This window comes from Leuresthes tenuis, unplaced genomic scaffold (genome assembly GCF_036924035.1).
Source record: "Leuresthes tenuis unplaced genomic scaffold, fLeuTen1.0.hap1 SCAF_20, whole genome shotgun sequence".
NCBI lineage: Eukaryota > Metazoa > Chordata > Actinopteri > Atheriniformes > Atherinopsidae > Leuresthes > Leuresthes tenuis.
The window spans coordinates 29,467,762-29,487,691 of record NW_027325374.1 but is presented as its reverse complement, the minus strand read 5'-3'; the positions used below and the strand labels follow the sequence as shown (position 1 = coordinate 29,487,691).

General features: G+C 43.6%; 1 non-coding gene across 1 annotated transcript; it reads left to right on the top strand.

Moving 5' to 3' along the window:
- The first annotated feature begins 18,472 nt into the window (after window positions 1-18,472).
- Window positions 18,473-18,586, top strand: LOC140279047 (U5 spliceosomal RNA). Its single transcript, XR_011909251.1, has one exon. It is a non-coding gene; the product is annotated as a U5 spliceosomal RNA (small nuclear RNA).
- The last annotated feature ends 1,344 nt before the right edge of the window (window positions 18,587-19,930 follow it).

The window sequence follows — 19,930 nt, the reverse complement described above, 5'->3', positions numbered from 1 at the left end:
ATGTTATTCACGTGATTTATGAGTACTCGCTCCAATTTTGGGAAGCGCGGATGGGCTTTGCGCATTTGTCACAAACACACAGCCGTTGCGCAAGGCTTTATACAGCCTGTTGATATCTTAAGGACCTAACTGGTCACACCTGGGAGTAAATGTCATGTAGAGATTGTTTTTACATGACATTACAGCTGAACATATAGCTTTCATCCACAAACCAACGTGGGAGAGCCCGAAGACGCATGTGCCAGACGCACATAGGCATGCGTAAAACCAATTTTGACCACTTCATACTTTTTATTTGCTTTCTTTTAGTTAACTTTCGTTTCTTTTGGATTCTTGTGCGTGTTATGGAGCCGTTTTGGTCCATGTTTGTAAGCCTTTTTTTCCTGGATTAAATTTTCGGAAGTTGAAACAAGTTGCATTGGAGTGTGTGATTGAAAACCACCGCGGACTGCTTCTCCTCCTCCAGTTGCCGAGACTTTGTGTTTTTAATAACGCTTGTCTATAAACATGTGTTAAACATATAAATTGCATGAACAGAAAGAAGGGACTCACCTGTTGAGTAACACACATTTCCTTATACGGAAAGCCTTGTCGGAATGGTGGGACATTTGAACGTCGGAATAACGGGATGTCGGAATGGTGGGATGTCGGAATGGTGGGACGTCGGAATGGTGGGACGTTTGCATGTCGGAATGGTGGTATGTCGGAATGGTGGGATGTCGGAATGGTGGGATGTCGGAATAGCGGGATGTCAGAATGGCGGGATTTCGGAATGGGTGTTGCCACCCCCTTCGTCATATACACAGTTATTTATACATCACCTTCCACCATGAAGCGTTGTCCCTTTTTGTTTCTCTCTTTGTTCTTAAAATGCTGTTATGCATGTCTAAACCATCCATCCATCCATCCATCATCTGCCGCTTATCCGGGGGTCGGGTCGCGGGGGCTGCAGCTTGAGTAGAGAAACCCAGACGTCTCTGTCCCCGGCCACTTCCTCCAGCTCTTCCGGGGGGACCCCGAGGCGTTCCCAGGCCAGCCGAGAGACATAGTCTCTCCAGCGTGTCCTGGGTCTTCCCCGGGGTCTCCTCCCAGTGGGACATGCCCGGAACACCTCCCCAGAGAGGCGCCCAGGGGGCATCCTAACCAGATGCCCGAGCCACCTCATCTGACTCCTCTCAATGCGGAGGAGCAGCGGTTCTACTCCGAGCCCCTCCCAGATGACTGAGCTTCTCACCCTATCTCTAAGGGAGAGCCCAGACACCCTGCGGAGGAAACCCATTTCGGCCGCTTGTATTCGCGATCTTGTTCTTTCGGTCACTACCCACAACTCGTGACCATAGGTGAGGATGGGAACGTAGATTGACCAGTAAGTAGAGAGCTTCGCCTTCTGGCTCAGCTCCCTCTTCACAACGACGGGTCGGTGCAGAGCCCGCAACACTGCAGACGCCGCACCGATCCGCCCGTCAATCTCCCGCTTCATTCGTCCCTCACTCGTGAACAAGACCCCGAGATACTTGAACTCCTCCACTTGGGGAAGGATCTCATTCCCGACCCGGAGAGAGCATTCCACCCTTTTCCGGCTGAGAACCATAGTCTCGGATTTGGAGGTGCTGATTCTCATCCCAGCCGCTTCACACTCGGCTGCGAATCGCTCCAGTGAGAGCTGAAGGTCACGGCCTGACGACGCTAACAGAACCACATCATCTGCAAAAAGCAGAGACCCGATTCTGACGTCGCCAAATCGGACACCCTCAACGCCCTGGCTGCGCCTAGAAATTCTGTCCATAAAAGTTAGGAACAGAATCGGTGACAAAGGACAGCCCTGACGGAGTCCAACTCTCACCGGAAACGTATCCGACTTACTGCCGGCAATGCGGACCAAACTCTGGCACCGGTCATACAGAGACCGAACGGCCCCTATCAAGGGCTGTTTGGCGCATAGGCACAAACAACAGTCAGGACGGCACCCCCCACAGGACTCCACGAGGGACACGGTCGAACGCTTTCTCCAAGTCTACAAAACACATGTAGACTGGTTGGGCGAACTCCCATGCACCCTCCAGGATCCTGCCGAGGGTATAGAGCTGGTCCACTGTTCCACGGCCAGGACGAAAGCCACACTGCATCTCCTGAATCCGAGGCTCGATTATCCGACGGATCCTCCTCTCCAATACCCCCGAATAGACCTTACCAGGGAGGCTGAGGAGTGTTATACTATAGTTGGAACACACCCTCCGGTCCCCCTTTTTAAAGAGGGGGACCACCACCCCAATCTGCCAGTCCAGAGGCACTGTCCCTGATGTCCACGCGATGCTGCAGAGGCGTGTCAGCCAAGACAGCCCTACAACATCCAGAGCCTTGAGAAACTCAGGACGGACCTCATCCACCCCCGGGGCCTTGCCACCGAGGAGCTTTTTGACCACCTCGGCAACCTCAGCCCCAGAAATGGGAGGCCCCGTCTCCGAGCTCTCCGACTCTGCCTCTTCCGAGCACGTGTTGGTAGGATTGAGGAGTTCCTCGAAGTACTCCCCCCACCGACTCACAACATCCCTAGTTGAGGTCAGCAAAGCCCCGTCCCCACTGTAAACAGTGTTGACTGTGAGCCGCTCCCCCCCCCTGAGACGCCGGATGGTGGATCAGAATCTCTTCGAGGCCGTCCGTAAATCGTTCTCCATGGTCTCACCGAACTCCTCCCAGGCCCGAGTTTTTGCCTCTGCAACCGCCAACGCCGCGGCCCGTCTGGCCTGTCGGTACCTATCAGCTGCTTCCAGGGTCCCACTGGCCAAAAAGGCCTGATAGGACTCTTTCTTCAGCTTGACGGCTTCCCTCACCACTGGTGTCCACCAGCAGGTTCGAGGGTTGCCGCCACGACAGGCACCGACCACCTTACGGCCACAACTCCGATCAGCTGCCTCGGCAATGGAGTCACGGAACATGGCCCATTCGGACTCAATGTCCCCCACCTCCCCCGGGATATGGGGTGGGTACTCTGAACTGCAGCACAGGGACAGCAGTCCAAGTCTTATTTCCTCTTCTTCTTTCCTTGTCCCCCGGTCTGGTTCAGTTCAGTTCATGTCATATATTGTAAACAGAAATAAATAAATGGGCATCAAGGGGAGCTTTACATTTATAAAACTTCCCTTGGCAAAGCAAATCTGTTTGGCATCAAAGGTATTCAGACTACAATTCTTCTGAAGGGAAAAAAAAAAAAAAAGTAAAGAAGACAGTTCTGCCGAAAGCCAGGGACTAGACCTGTTCTAAGTTCTATACTTTTTAAAAGGGGCGTGTTTATCAACTATGGAATTAGAAGATTTACAAAAATGGTCAAGTGCTAGATCTTCATCTGGGATTTTAACAGTGTCATATAACTATTCAACAGATCAGTTAAAAAAAAGCCTGCTCATGGAGATGTTTCAGGATCTGAATACCAAGCGTGGACCTAATTTTTTCATTTTTGCAATTCTGATACAGGCTATTGAGCGGTGATAACTAACACCAAGTTCAGATACTGCGGATTTTCTACGTTTGATTTGTTAAGATTGAGCAAATCAGGGACAACCTTGAAGGATCTCTTTGGTTTTGTAGGATCAGCAATTACCTGAGAAAGGTTGATATTGGTACACACCTTTTTTAAATGATCAGAGGCAGAGTCCAACTTGTTTAAATTAAAATTGCCACACAGAGATTGGGTTTAGGCCACATGCACACAGAATGACATCAACAAATATAAGAAATATTAAATATTTACACATAGATTTTTGAATACATGTAGAGGAATGATACTTTGAAATGTGCTCATTGCGGAGTTATGATCAGTTGAGTAATGAAGGTTGAACTATTCTGGGAAAGAGGTTCTATTCCCAGCATCATGATGGACACTCCTGATATAGAAGGTTTCGCTAACGCATTGGAATTGTTTTACTATTTTCATATGCATGTGCAATGAAGAATTGCTTGCTGCTGATAAATGCAAAGAAGAACAGCTTACACATAGATGCTCACATATAGGCTGCTGAATGCAATGAAGACCTGCTTATCCAGTAAAGTTCAATGTCAATCTGTAATATTCAATTAGGATTTGCAAAACAGTGAAGTTAAACAATGAATGGGTCCATAGTCGGTATGAGAAGACTACAGGAATATTTACCTGGGTGTACGTTCAAACAGAGATGAGAAAATTGTGATAAATAATTGTTTGTTTGTTAGTATGTATATGAATGTTATGTGTATAAACTGTGTTGAGTTATAGTTACTCAGTAGTGTCTCAGTGAAACAACCGACGGGGGAAGCCTTGCGGTGACAACAAAAGCAGTGTTTTATTGATCAGTCAAGTTGCTCCAGTGTACTCCATACAAACTGATTGGCTACTGAAGGGATAGAAAATGGGCAATACTTGTTTTAAATCAAACAAGGAATTAGATGGGAAAAATACATGTTTTAACGGGACCCAGACAATATTAAATACTCAGACAGATGGGAGAAGAAGTGTAGTTTTGTAGGAAATCACAAAATTATTACATAAAATTAGTGAAATCAATTGAAGAATGCCTTTCTGAAGAGCTGTTTACCACAGATGAGCAGCTTTGTGACCAAGCACATTGTAGATCGCTTTACTGCAAAAATGATCTAATTTAATGGATTGGTTTAGACATGCATAACAGCATTTTAAGAACAAAGAGAGAAACAAAAAGGGACGCTTCATGGTGGAAGGTGATGTATAAATAACTGTGTATATGATGAAGGGGGTGGCAACAACCATTCCGAAATCCCGCCATTCTGACATCCCGCTATTCCGACATCCCACCATTCCGAAATCCCACCATTCCGACATACCACCATTCCGACATGCAAACGTCCCACCATTCCGACATCCCACCATTCCGACATCCCACCATTCCGACATCCCGCTATTCCGACGTTCAAATGTCCCACCATTCCGACAAGGCTTTCCGTATAAGGAAATGTGTGTTACTCAACAGGTGAGTCCCTTCTTTCTGTTCATGCAATTTATATGTTTAACACATGTTTATAGACAAGCGTTATCAAAAACACAAAGTCTCGGCAACTGGAGGAGGAGAAGCAGTCCGCGGTGGTTTTCAATCACACACTCCAATGCTACTTGTTTCAACTTCCGAAAATTTAATCCAGGAAAAAAAGACTTACAAACATGGACCAAAACGGCTCCATAACACGCACAAGAATCCAAAAGAAACGAAAGTTAACTAAAAGAAAGCAAATGCGCAAAGCCCATCCGCGCTTCCCAAAATTGGAGTGAGTACTCATAAATCACGTGAATAACATGAATAAACGATTTTACTGCATTTTGTTGTGTTTTATACGTTCTATGCTGTCATTTCTCTCTTCTCCTATTGGCAAGGCAAGGCAGAGTGCTCGCAACTGTGTCCTGTGCAGTAGCCGTGATATCTGTTATTGCAATTATTACTTTTGCATATGATGACAGCGTGCAAAAGACGCATTGGCTCTGTGGAGAGCTCCGCTCCAGCTGGCTGCTGTGACAGCTCACTGACACTGTATTTCTGCTTAATCAGTTTCAGTCTTGCCAGAGTTACATTAATATCTGTATTTTTATATTTGAAATTCAGGGGATTTTGATAATAGATTATTAAAGTTTGTTTGCGAGGCTGTGGCCTCTGGATGTGCAGAGCTTGTGCGCCAAACTTTAGGGCGTATTTGCGCCGGCATATCATTAGTGCAAAATGTTTTGGGTAAAAAATAGGCTATTAAAAGGAACTGTCGGAATGGCGGTATGTTAAATTAAAAAAAAAACATTCCGACCATAGGAGGAAAAAAGTGTCGGAATGGCGGGACGTTTGATAAAAAATTAAGTGTCGCCATTCCGACAATTGGAGACCCATGTCGGAATGGCGAGATGTCGGAATGGCAGCATGTAACCATGATGAAGGAGAGACCATTTGAGCAGCACAGCCATTTCGCAGCACAGGGACAGCAGTCCAAGTTAAAGCATCTCCCACGTGGTATCACCTGTCACATTGTGTCAAGGCATCAAAAGAAGAAAAAATCAGCAAACTCAAGGACAAAAAGACGAAGACTCCGGTGAACGAAGAGAGAGGACTGACAAACCAGAAATACAAAAGGATTCTCGATATCAAGATCCAGAAGAAGAGGCTAACAATGCCACGAACACTTACGATGCTGGGAATGATGCCAGCAATGAACAGAGAAGAAGATTCAGTGTCATCAATCTTCAACACGTGCCTCTAATGAGGGGGTGAATATAGAATCCTCAACGATTACAACGTCTCTGGGAACTGTGACAACAACAAGGTTTAAACCATTTTGATATATATTGTAACCTATTGGCTAAGGAATAGTGCTGAAAATGAGGTAAATCTAATACACCACTGTCCTTGGTCTTCTGTAGGGTTTTTAAACTAATACGTGGTGGTTTGTTTTTCCACAGAAATTTGGAGATGCATGAATCTAGTGACTTAAACCAAGTAGCAGATGGTTTTATGGGGATCATTGAAAACAAATAGTTAACTTTTGGTAGTATCATCATTTTAATGGATGTAACTCTCCCCATAAGTGATATAGGTAAGGACTTCCAACGAGAGAGATCGTCCTCTACTGTCTTTAATAATTGCACATAATTTAGCTTTGTTAGCTCTGAGAGCCTGGAGGAAATGTTTATGCCTAAATATCTAATATTTCCTGACTGTAAAGTGATCGCAGTTATATTATGGACCCTACAGTTAATGGGCAGAACTGTGGTCTTAGACCAGTCAGAAAGTGCTGAGAATTTATTTATGAGTGTGATTGTGTGAGTGAGAGACGTCTGTGAGTTCTGAAGGAATAGTAACACATCATCAGCATAAAGACTTATTTTATGCTCAATATTTTGGGATTAATTACTCACAAACGGGTAAGAAAAGGTAGTATTGCCAGACCATACATGATCAAAACAGGGAGCGGAGGTCGTTCAGCTGCAAGAAGGTGTGAATGTCCGACTAAAGTTTATAAAAAGCGGGTAAGACAAGGTGCGAATGCCCGACAATGTATGATCAAAAGAGGGAGCGGAGGTTTTCGGCTGCAAGAAGGTCTGAATGTCCACCCATAATTCCTGAAAAATGGGTAAAAAAAGAGTGCGAATGCCAAACCATACATCATCAAAAGCAGGAGTGGATGTGTTCGGCTACAAGAAGATTTGAATGTCCATCAATAATTGCTTTAAAACATGAAAGAAAATTTTCGAATATCAAACCGCACATGATCATAAGCGGGAGCGGAGGTGGTTCAGCTGCAAGAAGGTGTGAATGTCCGACTTAAGTTCAAATATATTAACAAAAGCGGGAGGAGAGGTGTTCGGATGAGAGTGGTTGAGAATTTCCAACCATAATCTATAAAATGCGGTGAAAAAAAAGGTGTGATAGAACACTAAAAGGTGGAGCGGAAGTGTTCGGCTGCAAGAAGGTGTGAATGTCTGACTATATTTGGTGAAAAGCAGGTGAAGCAAGGTCTGAATGCCCAACCTTACATCATCAAAAGCGAGATCAGAGGTGTTTGGCTGCAAGAAGGCCTTAGTTTGCCAAAAGCGGGTAAGCTGCGAATGACCGACTAAATATCAACAAAAGGTCTTCGGATGCAAGTGGGTGTGAATATCCCACCATACAAGTATGGTGGAGAGGAAGCTGTGAACAGCCGACCATAGTTTGCAAAAAGCGGGTGAGAAAAGGTGCGAATGTCCAACCATACATGATCAAAACAGGGAGCGGAGGTGTTTGGCTGTGACAAGGTGTGAATGTCCACCCAAAATTAATGAAAAGCGGGCAACAAGTAGGTTTGAATGCCCAACCATACATCATCAAAAGCAGGAGTGGATGTGTTCGGCTACAAGAAGGTTTGAATGTCCGAGCATAGTTTGTAAAAAGCGGGTAAGAAAAGGTTCGAATGCCCAAACATACACCATCAAAAGAGGGAGCGGAGGAGTTCCGCTGTAAGAAGGTGTGAATGTCAGACCATAGTTGGTATAAAACGAGTAAGAAAAGGTTAAAATACCCGACTGTACACAATCAATAGCGGGAGCGGATGTGTTTGGCTACAAGAATGTGTGACAGTCCGACCATGGTTTGTAAAAAACGGGTAAGAAAAGGTTCGAATGCCCGAGTATATACCATCAAAAGCGGAAGCGGAGGTGTTCGGCTGCAAGAAGGTGTGAACGTCCGACCAAAGTTTTTAAAAAGCAGTAAAGAAAAGGTTCGAATATCCAACCAAACATAATCAAAAGCGGGAGCAGAGCTGTTCGACTGCAAGTAGGTGTGAATTTGAATTTGCAAAAAGCTGATGAGAAAGGTTGAGAATGCCTGACTATACACCATCAAATACCGGAGCGGAGCTCCGAGCATAGTTTGTAAAAAGGGGGTAAGAATAGGTTCGAATGCCCGAACATACACTATCAAAAGAGGGAGCGGAGGTGTTCCGCTGTAAGAAGGTGTGAATGTCCGACCATAGTTGGTAAAAAGCGGGTAAGAAAAGGTTAAAATACCCGACTGTACACTGTAGTCGGACATTCACACCTTCTTGCAGCCGAACACTTCCGCTCCACCTTTTAGTGTTCTATCACACCTTTTTTTTCACCGCATTTTATACATTATGGTTGGAAATTTTCAACCACTCTCATCCGAAGACCTCTCCTCCCGCTTTTGTTAATATATTTGAACTTTAGTTTTACATTCAAACCTTCTTGCAGCTGAACCACCTCCGCTCCCTGTTTTGATCATATATGGTCTGGCTACTACCTTTTCTTACCCGTTTGTGAGTAATTATGGCTGGACATTCACACCTACTTGCAGTCGAACACAACCTCTCTCGCTTTTGATGATGTATGGACCGGCATTTTTACCTTTTCTAACACATTTTTCAGCAATTATGGTCGGAGATTCACACCTACTCACAGCCGAACAACTCAGCTTCCGCATTTGATGATGTATAGTCGGGCATTCTCACCCTTTCTCATCAGCTTTTTACAAATTATGATCTGACATTCACACCTACTTGCAGTCGAACAGCTCTGCTCCCGCTTTTGATTATGTTTGGTTGGATATTCGAACCTTTTCTTAACTTCTTTTTACATATTTTGGTTGGACGTTCACACCTTCTTGTAGCCGAACACTTCCACTCCTGCTTTTGATGATGTATGGTTGGGCATTCACACCTTTTTTTTGCCCATTTTTCAGGAATTATGGGTGGACATTCACACCTTGCAGCTGAACACCTCCTATCCCACTTATGATCATGTGCGGTTTGATTTTCGAAAAGTTTCTTTCATGTTTTCTAGCAATTATTGATGGACATGTAGACCTTCTTGCAGCTGAACACCTCCGCTCCCGCTTTTGATCATACACTGTCAGGCATTCGCACCTTGTCTTACCCTCTTTTTACAAACTTTAGTCGAACAGTCACACCTTTTTGCAGCCGAACACCACCTCTCCCGCTTTTGATGATGTATGGTCCAGCATTCTTACCTTTTCTAACACATTCTTCAGCAATTATGGTCGGACATTCACACCTACTCAGAGCCGAACACCTCCGCTCCCGCATTTGATGGTGTATAGTCGGGCATTCTCACCCTTTCTCATCAGCTTTTTACAAATTATGATCTGACATTCACACCTGCTTTTGATAATGTATTGTTAGGCATTCGCACCTTTTTTTTTACCCATTTTTCATGAATTATGGGTGGACATTCACACCTTCTTGCAGCCGAACACCTCTCCCGCTTATGATCATGTGCGGTTTGATATTCGAAAATTTACTTTCTTGTTTTAAAGCAATTATTGATGGACATTCAAACCTTCTTTTTGATGGTGTATAGACGGGCTTTCGAGCCTTTTCTTCCCGGTTTTTACAAACCATGGTCGGACTTTCACACCTTCTTGTAGCCGAACAACTCCGCTCCCGCTATTGATTGTGTACAGTCGGGTATTTTAACCTTTTCTTACCCGCTTTTTACCAACTATGGTCGGACATTCACACCGTCTTACAGCGGAACACCTCTGCTCCCGCTTTTGATGGTGTATAGTCGGGCATTCGAAGCTTTTCTTACCCGCTTTTTACAAACTATGGTGGGACATTCAAACCTTCTTGTATCCGAAAACCTCCGCTCTCTCTTTTGATCATACATTGTCGGACATTCGCACCTTTTCTTACCCGCTTTTTACAAACCATGGTCGGACTTTCACATCTTCTTGTAGCCGAACACATCCGCTCCCGCTATTGATTGTGTACAGTTGGGTATTTTAACCTTTTCTTACCCGCTTTTTACCAAGTATGGTCGGACATTCACACCTTCGTACAGAGGAACACCTCCGCTCCCTCTTTTGATGGTGTATGTTCGGGCATTCAAACCTTTTCTTACCCGCTTTTTCCAAACTATGGTCGGCTATTAACAGCTTCCTCTCCACCATACTTGTATGGTGGGATATTCACACCCACTTGCATCCGAAGACCTCCGCCCCAAATTTTGTTGATATTTAGTCGGACATTCGCACCTTACCCGCTTTTGGCAAACTATGGCCTTCTTGCAGCCAAACACCTCTGATCTCGCTTTTGATGATGTAAGGTTGGGCATTCAGACCTTGCTTCACCTGCTTTTCACCAAATATAGTCGGACATTCACACCTTCTTGCAGCCGAACACTTCCGCTCCACCTTTTAGTGTTCTATCACTCCTTTTTTTCACCGCATTTTATACATTATGGTCGGACATTTTCAACCACTCTCATCCGAAGACCTCTCCTCCCGCTTTTGTTAATATATTTGAACTTTAGTCGGACATTCAAACCTTCTTGCAGCTGAACCACCTCCGCTCCCTGTTTTGATCATATATGGTCTGGCAATACTACCTTTTCTTACCCGTTTGTGAGTAATTATGGCGGGACATTCACACCTACTTGCAGCCGAACACAACCTCTCTCGCTTTTGATGATGTATGGACCGGCATTCTTACCTTTTCTAACACATTTTTCAGCAATTATGGTCAGAGATTCACACCTACTCACAGCCGAACAACTCCGCTCCCACATTTGATGGTGTATAGTCGGGCATTCTCACCCTTTCTCATCAGCTTTTTGCAAATTATGATCTGATATTCACACCTACTTGCAGTCGAACAGCTCTGCTCCCGCTTTTGATTATGTTTGGTTGGATATTCGAACATTTTCTTAACTGCTTTTTACAAACTTTGGTCGGACGTTCACACCGTCTTGCAGCCGAACACCTCCGCTTCCGCTTTTGATGGTATATAATCAGGCATTCGAGCCTTTTCTTACCCGCCTATTACTTACTATGGTTGGACATTCAAACCTTCTTGTAGCCGAACACATCCGCTCCTGCTTTTGATGATGTATGATTTGGCATTCGCACCTTTTCTTACCCATTTTTCAGTAATTTTTAGTCGGACATTCAGACCTTCTTGCACCTGAACACCTCTGCTCCCGCTTTTGATGGTGTATAGTCGGGCTTTCGAGCCTTTTCTTCCCCGATTTTTACAAATTGTGGTTGGACATTCAGACCTTGCAGCCGAAAACCTCCGCTCCCTCTTTTGATCATACATTGTCGGGCATTCGCCCCTTGACTTACACGGTTTTTACAAACTTTAGTCAGACATTCACACCTTGCTGCTGAACCACCTCCATTCCCTGTTTTGATCATGTGTGGTCTGAAAATACTACCTTTTCTTCCCCCGTTTGTGAGTAATTATGGCTGGACATTCACACCTACTTGCAGCCGAAAAACCACCTCTCCCGCTTTTGATGATGTATTGTCCGGCATTCTAGTCTTTTCTATCACATTTTTCAGCAATTATGATCTGACATTCACACCTACTTGCAGTCGAACAGCTCTGCTCCCGCTTTTGATTATGTTCGGTTGGATATTCAAACCTTTTCTTAACTGCTTTTTACAAACTTTGGTCGGACGTTCACACCTTCTTGCAGCCGAACACCTCCGCTTCCGCTTTTGATGGTATATATTCGGGTATTCGAACCTTCTCTTACCCGCTTTTTACAAACCATGGTTGGACTTTCATACCTTCTTGTAGCTGAACAACTCCACTCCTGCTTTTGATGATTTATGGTTGGACATTCGCATCTTTTCCTACCGATTTTTCAGTAATTATGGGTGGATATTCACAACTTCTTGCAGCTGAACACCTCCTCTCCCGCTAATGATCATGTAAGGTTTGATATTCGAAAATTTTCTTTCATGTTTTAAAGCAATTATTAATGGACATTCACACCTACTTGCAGCCGAACACCACCTCTCCCGCTTTTGATGATGTATGGACCGGCATTCTTACCTTTTCTAACACATTTTTCAGCAATTATGGTTGGAGAATCACACCTACTCACAGCCGAACATCTCCGCTACCGCATTTGATGGTGTATAGTCGGGATTTCTCACCCTTTCTCATCGGCTTTTTGCAAATTATTCTCTGACATTCACACCTACTTGCAGTCGAACAGCTCTGCTCCCGCTTTTGATTATGTTTGGTTAGATATTCGAACCTTTTCTTAACTGCTTTTTCACAAACTTTGGTCGGACGTTCACACCTTCTCTTAGCTGAACAACTCCGCTCCCTCTTTTGATTGTGTACAGTCGGGTATTTTAACCTTTTCTTACCCGCTTTTTACCAACTATGATCGGACATTCACACCGTCTTAAAGCGGAACACCTCCGCTACCTCTTTTGATGGTGTATGTTCGGGCATTCGAACCTTTTCTTACCCGCTTTTTACAAACCAGGGTCGGACTTTCACACCTTTTAGTAGCCGAACAACTCCGCTCCCGCTATTGATTGTGTACAGTCGGGTATTTTAACCTTTTCTTACCCGCTTTTTACCAACTATGGTCGGACATTCACACCGTCTTACAGCGGAACACCTCCTCTCCCGCTTATGATCATGTACGGTTTGATATTCGAAAATTTACTTTCTTGTTTTAAAGCAATTATTGATGGACATTCAAACCTTCTTTTTGATGGTGTATAGTCGGGCTTTCGAGCCTTTTCTTCCCGGTTTTTACAAACCATGGTCGGACTTTCACACCTTCTTGTAGCCGAACAACTCCGCTCCTGCTATTGATTGTGTACAGTCGGGTATTTTAACCTTTTCTTACCCGCTTTTTACCAACTATGGTCGGACATTCACACCGTCTTACAGCGGAACACCTCTGCTCCCGCTTTTGATGGTGTATAGTCGGGCATTCGAACCTTTTCTTACCTGCTTTTTACAAACTATGGTGGGACATTCAAACCTTCTTGTATCCGAAAACCTCCGCTCTCTCTTTTGATCATACATTGTCGGATATTCGCACCTTTTCTTACCCGCTTTTTACAAACCATGGTCGGACTTTCACACCTTCTTGTAGCCGAACACATCCACTCCCGCTATTGATTGTGTACAGTCGGGTATTTTAACCTTTTCTTACCCGCTTTTTACCAACTATGGTCGGACATTCACACCTTCGTACAGAGGAACACCTCCGCTCCCTCTTTTGATGGTGTATGTTCGGGTATTCAAACCTTTTCTTACCCGCTTTTTCCAAACTATGGTCGGCTATTCACAGCTTCCTCTCCACCATACTTGTATGGTTGGATATTCACACCCACTTGCATCCGAAGACCTCTGCCCCAAATTTTTTTGATATTTAGTCGGACATTCGCACCTTACCCGCTTTTGGCAATTTATGGCCTTCTTGCAGCCCAACACCTCTGATCTCGCTTTTGATGATGTAAGGTTGGGCATTCAGACCTTGCTTCACCTGCTTTTCACCAAATATAGTCGGACATTCACACCCACTTGCATCCGAAGACCTCCGCCCCAAATTTTGTTGATATTTAGTCGGACATTCGCACCTTACCCGCTTTTGGCAAACTATGGCCTTCTTGCAGCCAAACACCTCTGATCTCGCTTTTGATGATGTAAGGTTGGGCATTCAGACCTTGCTTCACCTGCTTTTCACCAAATATAGTCGGACATTCACACCTTCTTGCAGCCGAACACTTCCGCTCCACCTTTTAGTGTTCTATCACACCTTTTTTTCACCGCATTTTATACATTATGGTTGGAAATTTTCAACCACTCTCATCCGAAGACCTCTCCTCCCGCTTTTGTTAATATATTTGAACTTAAGTCGGACATTCAAACCTTCTTGCAGCTGAACCACCTCCGCTCCCTGTTTTGATCATATATGGTCTGGCAATACTACCTTTTCTTACCCGTTTGTGAGTAATTATGGCTGGACATTCACACCTACTTGCAGCCGAACACAACCTCTCTCGCTTTTGATGATGTATGGACCGGCATTCTTACCTTTTCTAACACATTTTTCAGCAATTATGGTCAGACATTCACACCTACTCACAGCCGAACAACTCCGCTCCCGCATTTGATGGTGTATAGTCGGGCATTCTCACCCTTTCTCATCAGCTTTTTGCAAATTATGATCTGACATTCACACCTACTTGCAGTCGAACAGCTCTGCTCCCGCTTTTGATTATGTATGGTTGGATATTCGAACCTTTTCTTAACTGCTTTTTACAAACTTTGGTTGGACGTTCACACCTTCTTGTAGCCGAACACATGCACTCCTGCTTTTGATGATGTATGGTTGGGCATTCGCACCTTTTTTTTACCCATTTTTCAGGTATTATGGGTGGACATTCACACCTTCTTGCAGCTGAACACCTCCTCTCCCACTTATGAGCATGTGTGGTTTGATTTTCGAAAATTTTCTTTCATGTTTTCTAGCAATTATTGATGGACATTTAGACCTTCTTGCAGCTGAACACCACCTCTCCCGATTTTGATGATGTATGGACCGGCATTTTTACCTTTTCTAACACATTTTTCAGCAATTATGGTTGGAGATTCACACCTACTCACAGCCGAACAACTCCGCTACCGCATTTGATGGTGTATAGTCGGGCATTCTCACCCTTTCTCATCAGCTTTTTGCAAATTATGATCTGACATTCACACCTACTTGCAGTTGAACAGCTCTGCTCCCGCTTTTGATTATGTTTGGTTAGATATTCGAACCTTTTCTTAACTGCTTTTTACAAACTTTGGTCGGACGTTCACAATATCTTGCAGCCGAACACCTCCGCTTCCGCTTTTGATGGTGTATATTCGGGCATACGAACCTTTTCTTACCCGCTTTTTACAAACCAAGGTCGGACTTTCACACCTTCTCTTAGCTGAACAACTCCGCTTCCTCTTTTGATTGTGTACAGTCGGGTAATTTAACCTTTTCTTACCCGCTTTTTACCATCTATGGTCGGACATTCACACCGTCTTACAGCGGAACACCTCCGCTCCCTCTTTTGATGATGTATGGTTAGGCATTCGCACCTTTTCTTACCCATTTTTCAGTAATTATGGGTAGACATTCACACCTTCTTGCAGCTGAACACCTCCTCTCCCGCTTATGATCATGTGCAGTTTGATATTCGAAAATTTTCTTTCATGTTTTCTAGCAATTATTGATGGACATTCAGACCGTCTTGCAGCTGAACACCTCCGCTCCCACTTTTGATGGTGTATAGTCGGGCTTTCGAGCCTTTTCTTCCCCGGTTTTTACAAATTATGGTTGGACATTCAGACCTTCTTGCAGCCGAAAACCTCCACTCCCTCTTTTGATCATACATTGTCGGGCATTCGCACCTTTTCTTACCCGCTTTTTACAAACCATGGTCGGACTTTCACACCTTTTAGTAGCCGAACAACTCCGCTCCCGCTATTGATTGTGTACAGTCGGGTATTTTAACCTTTTCTTACCCGCTTTTTACCAACTATGGTTGGACATTCACACCTTCTTACAGCAGAACACCTCCGCTCCTTCTTTTGATTATGTATGGTTTGACATTCGCACCTTCTCTCACCCGCCTTTTACTATGGTCGGCCATTCACAGCTTCCTCTCCACCATACTTGTATGGTGGGATATTCACACCCACTTGCATCCGAAGACCTCCGCCCCCACTTTTGTTGATATTTAGTCGGTCATTCGCAGCTTACCCGCTTTTGGCAAACTATGGCCTTCTTGCAGCCAAACACCTCTGATCTCGCTTTTGATGATGTAAGGTTGGGCATTCAGACCTTGCTTCACCTGCTTTTCACTAAATATAGTCGGACATTCACACCTTCTTGCAGCCGAACACTTCCGCTTTTAGTGTTCTATGAGGCATTCACATATATTTTTTCACCGTATTTTATAGATTATGGTTGGAAATTCTCACCCACTCTCATCCGAAGACATCTCCTCCCGCTTTTGTTAATATATAGTCGGGCATTCGAACCTTTTCTTACCCGCTTTTTACAAATTATGGTCGAACATTCACACCTACTTGCAGCTGAATACTTCCGCTCCACCTTTTAGGTATGTATGGTTGGCATTTGCACCTCTTTTTATACTGATTGCTGAAGATTAAGTTGTTCTTTCTCAAACTACAAATTTTTTTAATTGTTGAAACTTGATTTGAAGTGGATAAATAAGGAGGACAAACAGTTTTAAGTCAGGCTGATAGAAGGAATTAATTTTATAGCAAAATCTGTATTTCGTCATATGTCGAGAGATGCTTATTGCTGAAGAAGTTCTTTCTCATTCTACAAAGTACAACGTTGTTTATCGTTGAAACTTGATTAGACATGAATAAATATGAAGGACAAAGCAGTCTTAACTTGGTTTGAGTTAAGGAATTCGTTTTATAGGAGAATCCGAATTCGTGCATAACTCATAAAATAGAGCTTATTTTCGGATTCCTGAAGAATGATTCTGGTTCTTTCTCATAATACAAAGTTTGTTGTTTATTGTTGAAACTTCATCAGAAGTGAAGAAATAAATGAATGCCTATCAACAAATGTGGGATCTAAACTCTAGTGCTTCCTCTAAAATAATTTCCTTTCTCAATTTAGAAATGTGTGTGTGTAAGTCACAACACCCGTGACACCAAAACGGCTTTCTTTTCTCTACACTCTGCACTATGAGCACACACACCAAATCAGAAAGGCTTTTTTCTCTCTTTTCTACATTATGGACTGTGGGGACACAAAACCGCTCTCTCTCTTTTTTTTTTTATCGTGTGCCAGGGCGTTGTCTCATGTATTAGATTATGCTTAAGATACGAATGGGTTTATCAGTCACATCAGAATCCATACATATTGATCCTCCCGTAATAAAATGGTCGGATCTTATCAAACACACTTTGTTTCTTGTGACAATCAAGTCAGCGAAACAGCGTATACACGTCAAGACACTGAATCAAGTTTGCCACAAGAACTCATAAGTTTGGCAGTATTGCTCTGCCATCAGCAATGATACACCCATTTTATTTTCGTGAGACATGTGCAAGCACCTGTTCATCTACTGTTCTATCACTATGAATTAGTGATCTATTATCAATAAGGATACTTCTACAACTACTATCAAAGTATGTCCGGACTTCTTATGTTGTCAGTTGCTATATATGAATAAGTGGGGAGCTACTGACAAGCATTAAGCATGTCACACAGCCCAAACATATAACATTTCAGGACACACCACACAGTTAACAACCACAGTGAAGCGTGTCAAAGCCCAAACATGTAACATTCAACAGGACACTTACACAACACATTCAAATCAAACAGTCAGACAACATACAAGAACATATACCCCAGCCGGCATTGCTCCCTGCCTATTTTCGTACAGCACACTATGTGTGCGCACACCTTTATTCACAAACTCTTCAACTTATACTCTTTTACCGAAGCTGCTACAGCTCGATTGGCCGAATACCCTTAGATCCTATTTCGGTGAATTTGACATCTGCCTTACATGTAACAGATTAGCGGTTTAGCAGTTTTAATTTAGTTTGAGTGAAGGAATTCATTTTATAGCAAAATCCGAAATCGTGAAGCACTCATGAAAGTAAGCTTATTCTCGGATTCCTGAAACTTTAGATTTGCTCTTTCTTTTACTGCAAAGTACAACGTTGTTTTTTTTGTTTAAATCTTTCTAGACATGGTAAATATGAACGACAAAGCAGTTTTAACATAGTTTGAGTGAAGGAATTCATTTTATAGATAAAATCCCAAGAGTCTGCTGAGAAAAGAGAGTGAATGCGAAGTAGACTTTAACACGGCTATGGGAGCGAGCCGAGTGTCGGCTAACCGGGAGAATTGCTTGAAAGAAACGCGACACCGAATGAGCGGTCAGAACAAAGCCTCAATACGGGATTCTCGTGGTGTTTTTGTTGCTGCCTTGTCTTTTGCATAGAGTAAAAGACAAGGCAGCCATCGAATAGGGCCCGATTGTTCCTACTTGGTCAGCCGAGGAGCAAGGGGGGGGGGGGGGGGGGGGGGGGGGGGCAAGCGTCTCAACCAAGCAAAGCTCACCATGGGGAAGGTGGCTATACCAACTAGCCTGATGCCCTGCTCCCGCAGTGACGGATAATCGTACTCTGGTTTCTCTTCATAACATACAAGTCTTTCGCCTTTTACTAAAGACTTCCGTGGAGAGCAGCACTAATGAGTTGTTTCTATTATTGGCAGGCTTTACCTTTGCGGGTGAAGCCCTTTCTGTCTGTGCAAAAGAAATCTTGCTACTTTGCAGAGTGACTTCTCTGAGTAGAGTCGCCTTACAAGACAAGGCAGCCATCGAATAGATTGTTTCTACTTGGTCAGCCGAGGAGCAGGGGGGGGGGGCAAGCGTCTCAACCAAGCAAAGCTCACCAAGTAGGAACAATCGGGCCCTTTTCGATGGCTGCAACACCTGAAAGAGATATTGATGCGAGACCCGATCAAATGCTTTTTCAAAGTCTAAATTTAAGATGACAAGCCGGGTGTTTCTGTCTCTAGCGTAATCAATGATGTCTCGAATCAGTACGAGGCTGTCGGTGAGTTGTCTCCCTGAGATGGCACAAGCTTGGTCTGGGTGAATTACCTCCTCTAAAACAGAGGACATCCGTGTCGCTAAAACCTTGCTAAAAAGTTTACAGTCAAAGTTTAAAAGTGTGATGGGCCTCCAATTCTTTAGGTCAGTCTTATCATTTTTTTTATAAAGTAGAGTCACTATTCCCACTCTAAAACTGTCAGGCAGTCGGTCGAGTTTTTCAAAATCTTTAAAAACATCTAAAATGTCTGATGATAAAAGGTCCCAATAGGTCAGATAGAATTCTGCAGGAAGCCCGTCTAAACCCGGAGCTCGACTTCTCTTAAAACCTGTTAGGCATTTTTTTAACTCTAAAGCAGTAAAATTCTGTGTCAAGTGTGCATTCTCTTTTACGGTTTTGTCAACGAATTTTAAGATTTCTGCCGATGTTTCCAAGTGCACTGGTTTCTCTTTGTACATGTTACTATAAAAGGTATGTACAGTTTCAATCATCTCTTGTGTGGATTTTGTTAAAAACCCATCTTCTCTTTTTAGATTTTGAATACACTCCTTTTTATTTATAACTTTCTTTCTTTTTCACCTTCCTCAATTTCCTGCTCCCTGCTTCTTACAAAAATTCCTTTACTCTTTATTTCTGCTAAAACTGACATTTCCTTTTTGACATCTTTGATTTCTTCTTTAAAGTCTATGCCACACTGATTTAGTTTAAAGTAGCGCTGTAAGCGTTTATGTAGTCCCATCATACATCTATTCTCTTTCCTTTTTTTACGTTTACCTTGCTGTTTAAAAAAAGTCTGGGTCGTTTCCTTCACCATTTCCCACCATTGTGCATGTGTTTCGTAGAGGTCTTGAAGGGTCTGCCACTCTTTATAACATTCCCTGTACTGACTGACTATGATTTCATCCTCCAACAGGGAACAGTTGAGTTTCCACAGACCACTTCCTACCGTCACACCAGAAGGGGGTGAAAGGGTGCAGGAGAGCATAAGGTGGTCTGAAAAGAAAACAGGGGTTAATCTAAC